The sequence below is a fragment of the Grammomys surdaster genome, unplaced genomic scaffold, assembly GCF_004785775.1.
Source record: "Grammomys surdaster isolate TR1022 unplaced genomic scaffold, NIH_TR_1.0 371, whole genome shotgun sequence".
In the NCBI taxonomy this organism is placed as follows: domain Eukaryota; kingdom Metazoa; phylum Chordata; class Mammalia; order Rodentia; family Muridae; genus Grammomys; species Grammomys surdaster.
In genome coordinates this window covers 4840062-4848386 of record NW_021604790.1, presented here as the reverse complement: position 1 = coordinate 4848386, position 8325 = coordinate 4840062, and positions in this window count along the sequence as shown.

Sequence of the window (8325 nt, the reverse complement as noted above, 5' to 3'; positions counted from 1 at the left end):
ACACACACACACACACTCACGCTCACACGTATATGTATACGTGTGTGTACTATAGGTATTTATATATGTGCATGTATGTCATGAAAGGAGAAAGGGAGAGAAGAGGAAGGGATGGTAAGCTGAGGGGAAATAGAGCTGATACTGGAGTCTATGTGGTAAGGAAGCTGAAAAGGGGACTAACCAGGGCAAAGGAAGGGGACTGATGGGTAGGAGAGAGCACGAGGTGAGGGGGAGGGGGAGGGTGGTCAACGGGAAGAATGAGAACAAAGCACACTGACATACATGCATAAAGATGCCTCATAATGAGCTACTTTGCACAATTTCCCAAATAATTTAAAAGCATTTTGAATGAAAAGAACGGTTCAAGAGTATGTCTGGGAAAATCGATGCTTGTAAAAATAACATTAATGTGCTGACAGGACTCTAAACCTAGAGGACACAACACAAGCTTCACATTCACGGGCCTTTTCATAGTCGCTTACTTTTGGTGGCAATCACCGTCTCCAACAACCTCTTCTTGTACACCTTCCCGAAGGCTGTAAGGACAGAAATAGGGTCACCAGAGGACCGAAGCAAGGGAGTCCTAAAGCTCTAACATCACGAGTCACCCTAGAAGAGCTGCATCTCTTATTTACAAAAGATGGGAAACAACTCAAACTGGAAAACGCTCTGAATATGCCTTCCTAGATACTGGGAGAAATTCTATTCTGCTAAAACAAAACAGAGGTGTCTTAGTTTGTCCCTGTCCTCTCTTTCATTTCTCCATTATAAACCATTATTTTGAAGATATTTTTCTCACTGGAATAATACTACTACTACTAATAACAGGCACACCTTTTTCTAATACTAGACAACTGACTAACGGTACAGATCGTTGCCAACTGTAATTGGCACAGCTAGGATTACGTTCTAATGAATGGGATTGCTTCTAAACTATTTTTTATTTATGTTTCAAATGTAAGTAGTCATGAAAGTTAAAAAAAATTAAACAAAACATGTGGTGTCTCTCCCCCTCAAAACACACAGACTGTACACCACCTTCCAGTGCTGTGACAACCAGCCAGCAGGAAGAGAGTTCCCTATAACCAAAGTGTGTAGTAGCTTCAGCAAATAGCCTCTGGCCATCTAGTTATGGTGAGCAACCATGCACAGTGACAGTATTCTATATTGTTCTGGGGGACTCTGAGACATCTCTGACCAGTTAGTCACAAAGAGGGAACCTGAGCCTGACACTGAGATTTTTTTTTTAAATTTAATAACCCATGTCTTCTGGGAAATCCATTGTTTACCCATATGTGGGACCTCTGCTCAAATTATTTTTCTAAAAAAAATAAAATAAAATAAATCACTGTTTTAATTAGCTTACAAACAAGTAGGGTTTCATGTGACTTCTTAAAGCTTACAGTTTTTATGGCCATTAATTTATGTCTTTATTCACTTTACGCCCCCATCATAGGCTCTGTCTCCTCCCAGTTCCAGTTCCCCCTCTCATATGGCCCCTCCCTTCACCTCCCCTTCCCTTCACCTCTGAGAAGAGGGAGGTCCCCTCTGGTTACCAACCCACCCTTAGCACCTCAAGTCAATACAGGACTAGGTACCTCCCCTCCCACTGAGGCCAGACAAGGCAGCCCAGCTAGAAGAACATATCCCATACACAGGCAACAGCTTTTGGTAAAGCCTTGCTCCAGTTGTTTGGGACCCACATGAAAACCAAGCTGCACATCTGTTACAGATGTGCAGGGGACCTAGGTCTAGCCCTTGTATGCGCTTTGGTTGGAAGCTCAGTCTCCGGGAGCCTCCAATGGTCTATGCAGGGTTTTGTTTGGTTGTTTGGTTGTTTGTTAATGCTCACCGTTAACTGGAAGCACACTCTCTATTTGTAAACATTCACTTTCTGAGAGCTCTATTCCCATTTTTTCCACAGTACTTTTTATATCTTTGATGTTAACTAGTCCTCCTTAAAAATAAAGAAATTGAATGTAGGTAAGAACGTAAACAAAACATGAAAGGCTCTCAAGTTTAGAAAACATAAACATTTCTTATTAACCAGCAGCTTCCAAAGCTTCGCAACACAGTGCCTCAACCATCACACCAATCAGTCACCACAAAAGCAACTGTCTCTTAAAATGTAGGCTCTACAGTTGTGGAACACAGTCATAAAGGGCACAGGTTAGAGAGTGTAGGTCATTTACAACATCATAGATAGTAGATCTAAATTCAGCAGTTCTGCTTCCCTTTAGTTCTGAATGGTATTATCTTTAGTTTTATTTAACTACTTAATGTGTTAGCTCAGCTCAGGGTGCTTTTGCTCCAGTACAAATTGAATTCTTCTAAGAAATTAAGAACATTTACTATTCCAGGTTTGCATTTTGTATATTTGTTGGCAATCTCCTCCTGTTTATCAGCCATATCTCTGAATTTTTCTGATAGGAGAGACTTTGGCCTTGACCAGAATACTATTCATCTGTAAGTCTGCATGCTTAATTCTGAGCTCAGCTCCCTGTGACCGAACAAGTAACAAGAAGGACTGACTCAGCCTACATGTCAGGGCGTTAGCTCCATGTACACCCCAGATTTGGTAGCATGGCCCTATCATGCACTCTACCCAAAATTTGTTAATTTATCACATTTTTACTTGTTTCTTATATTGTCTTAAAATGGCTTAATATACAGTGTGTCCATAGCATTTTGACTGTGATCCAACCTTTCAGTTTTCTAGGCTTTCTTACTTAATGTTAAATCTGATAACTTTGATTACAATAAGAAAAAAATTCTTCCTGATGTTCATATTATACATATTAAGGAATAGTTTAGAGTATATCTTGGAGAACAGAGAGCTTTCTATCAAGGCAGTACAGTGGCATGTATTAAATATGGGAAATCTAAAGGGAGAGTGTTCTTGTAATATACCATTCACAGGACTACTTAGAGAATAAGAGGCAGTTAAAATAATTTAAATTTATGGACATCACTGGTAAACCATAATTGTCTAGAGAAGAAAAATGCTCTTCTGAAAGAGAGAAGATAGTTTAGGCTTCACAGAATACGAAATCTTTATCACAACTATGTAGCTTTGCCATGACCGTGTGAGGGAAGGTATCAACAGGACAGAAGCTAACAGAGATGGCTATCATATAATAAAATGTTTTCCCCCAAAATTATTTTGCCTAAGAGTCGTAGTTTGCCACTTGGTGTTCTGGATAATTAAATAGAACCATTTTCTGAACTGAAGTGGTAAAGCAGTAGAGCAAAGCATGAGCGTCAGAAGAAAGCATCAAATGTCAGTGGGTATCAGAGGAAGGTCACTAGGCAGAGCTCTCTCTCACCCGTAACTTCTGTCAGTGCAAGCATCAGTTGACTGAGTGGAATTTTTCCATAAGCTGTAAGAAAACGCAAAGTTTATTGTTAATTTTTAAAAGCTGCATATAAAACAAACCAGAAGTTGGTAAACTGCAAAAGAAGAGACAAACAAAAATCCATTAAATGTTCATCTATATATTTTTATCTTTATCTCGTTACCAAGCTTAAGAATATAAACCATAGATATTTTATCTAAACTCTACATATTAAAGGGGAAATTATGCCAAGTGTAATAGAAATATGAGAAAATGCCATTGTTCCCTTTACACAGTTGCCCTTCTGCACATCCTACCCTTCTGAGAAGGTAGACTTGAGACACTTTATGATAGCTATTTTTAATTCGATCATAGCCCAATATCCAAGAAGCAATGCACTGAGTCTTAAATATGATTAAGACGTAAAGATTTGAGGCACTCTCAAGGCAAACCCACTTTATAGACAGGATACAATAGAAATCTGCTTTTTTGTTTTTTTTTTTTCAATTAGGGAAGACTCTGGGCTGAAGATAAAGCACTGATTTATTTTTAGCAAATGAAACTCATAAAACGTATACATAAATATATATTGTTTATAAAAAACTATAATGGGATGGAATGACTGATGGACTCAGGACAACTATTCACAGAATAGTAAAAAGGTAACAATTAAATCCTCATTTCTCATTCTTAGTCTCTGAGCTACACCTTTACTCTGGTCCTTGTGAGGTTGTTACTGTGTGTGGTGACCTTAAGATCTAGAAGAGTGGGGACCAGGTGGCTCAGGAGGTAATGGTGCTTGCTGCCCAGTGAACTAAGTTTGACACATGTGATATACTGTGAGAACTGATTCCTTCAAATGTTCTCAGTTCTCCCCACATGCAATGTGACATGTACAATCATGGGAAGTATTCATGGTCATGTGACCAGTACTCTCTGCCTCGCCTCGCTAGTTCAAAGCTCTCCACTACGACACTTACAGGTCTCGTCTTCAGATAGCAGAATCCTCATTATGCTTTCTTGCTCCTTTGGTGTAAGCTTCACTCTCAGGTTTTCCAGGACAGAGTCCACATTATCAAGCTTAACTTCTCCTTCTTTAAAGCCACACAGGAATAGAAAAGGAATTTAAGACACAAGTGTATTTTTGCACATACGCTAGCTGAATTTAAAAGTTTTAGTTTTTACTGTAATGAAGACAGACGAGAAACATGCACTTAAATGAATAAGACTTTTGTGTTTGAACTTCCATTTAGCTCATATAAGAGCATTAAACAACCAATATAAATATCAGAAACTGGACAGTGAGGAGGCTCACTAGAGAGAGACCCTTGCCTCCAAGCCTGAGGAACTGAGTTTGATCTCTGGAACTGTCACAGTGGAAAAAGAGGACAAACTCCCCACAAGTTGTCCTCTATACATGCGCGCGCGCACACACACACACACACACAGAGAGAGAGAGAGAGAGAGAGAGACAGAGACAGAGACAGAGACAGAGACAGAGACACACACACACAGATACAAAGAGAGACACAGAAAGAGACAGAGAGAGACAGAGACAAAGACAGAGAAGCAGAAACAGCAGAAACAGGCACAGTTATAATACAGATGAGAGAGGGAGAAAGGAAAGAAAGAGAGAAGTCAGAAATGGAATATCTTCCCTTAAATCTTACCTTGAGTCAGGTATCTTCCCTATAAACAATTCATAAGATGAGATCTAGGGATATACCTCTTGCTGTGCTGGGTTACAGGTCACCATGGCCAGCTTTTATAATATAGAATGGGTGTGTGCATGAAGGGTGAGGTAACATGAGGAGGACCTGACTGGACCGCTTTGGTTGCGGAGGTCGTTAAGAGTGACGGCAGTCAGAGGCTGTACAAATGGGTTGCTGGGCAGATGTCCTAAAATAGGTCTTTGGGATTGCTGTTGTTGTGTTTTAGTAAGGTCTTACTGTGTAGCCCTGGCTTGCCTGGAACAAGCTGTGTAGACCAGTATGAGATTGTTGTTGTTTATGTTGTTGGAGGTAGGGTTTCCTGTATAGTTTTTCCTGACTCTGAACTCATGACTCACTATCTCAGTCTTCTAAATGCTAGATATTTTGGGTATATATTGCTATGCCTAGCTCAGAAATAGTGTGTGTGTGTGTGTGTGTGTGTGTGTGTGTGTGTGTGTGGTGTCTTTGTGCAAGGCTAAGATCATGACAGTATGATGAATTATGAATGAAATTAATGAAATTATGATGAAAATAACTGGCAGGACTACACAAAGGGATATAGATACTCACACTCTAAACAACTAAAATAAACCTTAAAGGTTTCAGATGCCTCTGCTTTTCTCTTCACACTCTTCACTTACCATCCATGGATTGTACAACATCCAACATTCTGTTCTGAAATACATGGTCCGAAGCTAAAAGAAAAAAAAAAGGGAGCAAACCATGTCAGAAGTGAGACGTGAGTTCAACTCTTTCATTACTTCAGTTAGACATCTATATATGATTCTGTGAGTGTTTGAACTCATTATTAGTAAAACAGAGTAATAGGAAAGAACACTGTCTCAGTGTGACACACACACACACATATACATACATATATATGCACACATACAGTTTCAGTAACTAAGGGATTGGTAGCCGAGAGAAGCACATGATGTTCAAACAATCCCCCCTCCCATTCTTCCCCCTCCTGTCCCTGTCCTTCCTCCTTCCTAATCTTTCTCCCTCCCCTCCCCCTTCTCCCACTTCCCCACCCCCTCTTCTTTCTCTTATTCACAGTTTCCTTTGCTTTCTTCTTAGAATTGAGTTGCTGCCATAGTTTAAATGGGGACATTTTTCCGTGTTCCAGTGACAAAGCTTGTGGCTGAAGGGTTTGGTAGATGAAAGGCAAATCTAAACAACAGTGTCCTTCATTTTCTAACTATTTCTAGTTTTCATAAGGAATAAGCAAAAGTGTAAAGCTATTCCCATAGGCTCCGAAGGGAAACCCTCTGGTGGTCTTCGCAGTCAGTATTTTCAAAGCTCACCATCAAAGGGCAGCATCTCCTTTAGTTTTGTGAGCCCTTCGTCTGTCATCTCTATTCCCATGTCTTCCAGAACTTCCTTCATGACACTGCTATGAATCTTTTTCCCTTTGAAAACACAAAATCTAATATTAGAGAATAGACATTTCACAGAATAGTGAAAAATTCACTTCCTGGATAATACATGATCCCCTAAGCCAAAATATAAAAGCCCAAAAGCAACACATTTATCCACATAGAATTAATTATATAGGTAATCACAAATATAATATAACCCCTTAACATTTCTAAATCAGGAGTCTACAGCTGTGATGGTGCATACCTGTTATTCCAGCACTTAAAAGATACAGGAAAGAGGATCAAGCATTCAAGGCTTGCCTCAGCTGCATAGGGAATCTGAGGATAGCCTTGGCTACATGAAACCTTGTCTTAGAAAAAAAAAAAGACACAAAGAACTTTTATTCCTTGGTTCAACTCTTCTGCAAAGAAAAGAATTTTGTTAGGTTTGGTCTAGTGCTCTGTGTATTCAGATGCTGAACTCTGTGCCCAAGATGAGGTTGTAGTCTGGACATGGGCATTGTATATTGACCAATGTGTTGTAAAGAATGTTCCCAATAATCCCTGATTGGATAATAAAAGGCTAGAGCCTGTGACTGAGCAGGAAAAAGAGGAAGGCGGGACTTGAGATCAAGTAGTAGAGTCTCTTGTTGGGAACACAAGGAGAGAGGAGAGAGAAAAAGGTTGCCATGAGGCAGGCAGGAGGGAGCATGAGGAAGTAGCCAAGAGACGCTCGCCCGATGATACACGTGAAGCAGAGGAAGCCAAGTGAGGCTCAGTTGGCAAGTAATGGGGTATTTATCTGGTTATTAAGAACTTAGCTGGGTTACAGTAGTCTCAGAATCTGCCTAGTTTAGGTTTGTAGCTTGTTAATAAATTCGGATATCTCTATGTTGTTTATTCAGGAGCTAAGCGTGAAAGAGTAGGGCAGAAACCCCTCATTAAATTACTACAATAAATTTGTTTTCATAATTAGTCAATGTATTAAATCACAGATGGGAAACATGTATTTCATCATTATTTGTTGAATTTATGACCTTTTGATCCAAATAACATAAATTTCACCTTATAATGATAATAATAATTTGATCCCGTATAGTGTTAATTTTCTTAGTTACTATTTTAAAATAAATAACCTTTGGTACTTTCTTACAGGGTCATACTAACATAAAATTTTATCTGAATTGTTAAAGATCTAAGCTCTTGACAAGTGTTTTATCACACAAAAGGGGAAAGCCAAAATGTGGATATTTGTATGGGTTGAGAAAGCATTATTTAAAAGTGTAAATTCAGAGATTTCGGTTGAAAATAATCTATTAAAATAGCGGAGAATACTGTGAGACCATCTTTCCACAGAAACCCTCAAAAGACAAGAAAGAAGGAAAGCTGTCTCAGCTGTCTCTGAACTCTAGAGAACAGCAGCAAGTTTTCAGCAAATAGGCAAACGCTGATGGCGGGAAAGAGCCGTGGATGAGAAGGTGACACGGGAATGACAGAGCCCTTCACGTCTGCTAACCTCGCCTTTCCGCAGCCACCATCGGCAACTATTTCTGATCATCCATCTCAACTGGTGAAGACACTTAAAGAGTATCTCACTTACCTGTGAAAGATGCCATTTTCTCTAAAAATGTTTCCATTTCCACTTCCCCATGAGCTGTAAGAAAATGTACAGACAACATTCATTTAGAAATTTGAAGCTTTAAGAAATTCAATAGCATTTACCAGCAACTGAGTTTTAGCCTATGCCATTCCCAGTGAGCACAAGGTCCAAGAAGTGAACTCACCACTCATCATAAATGTGCTTCTCGAAACACTGGATTTGATATACTGTCATAAAAAAATGAAATTCTGATAGTAAGTGTGTACAACTTAAAGTGACTTCTTTTTCTATTGAACTCTTTAGACTTTGGAGAACCA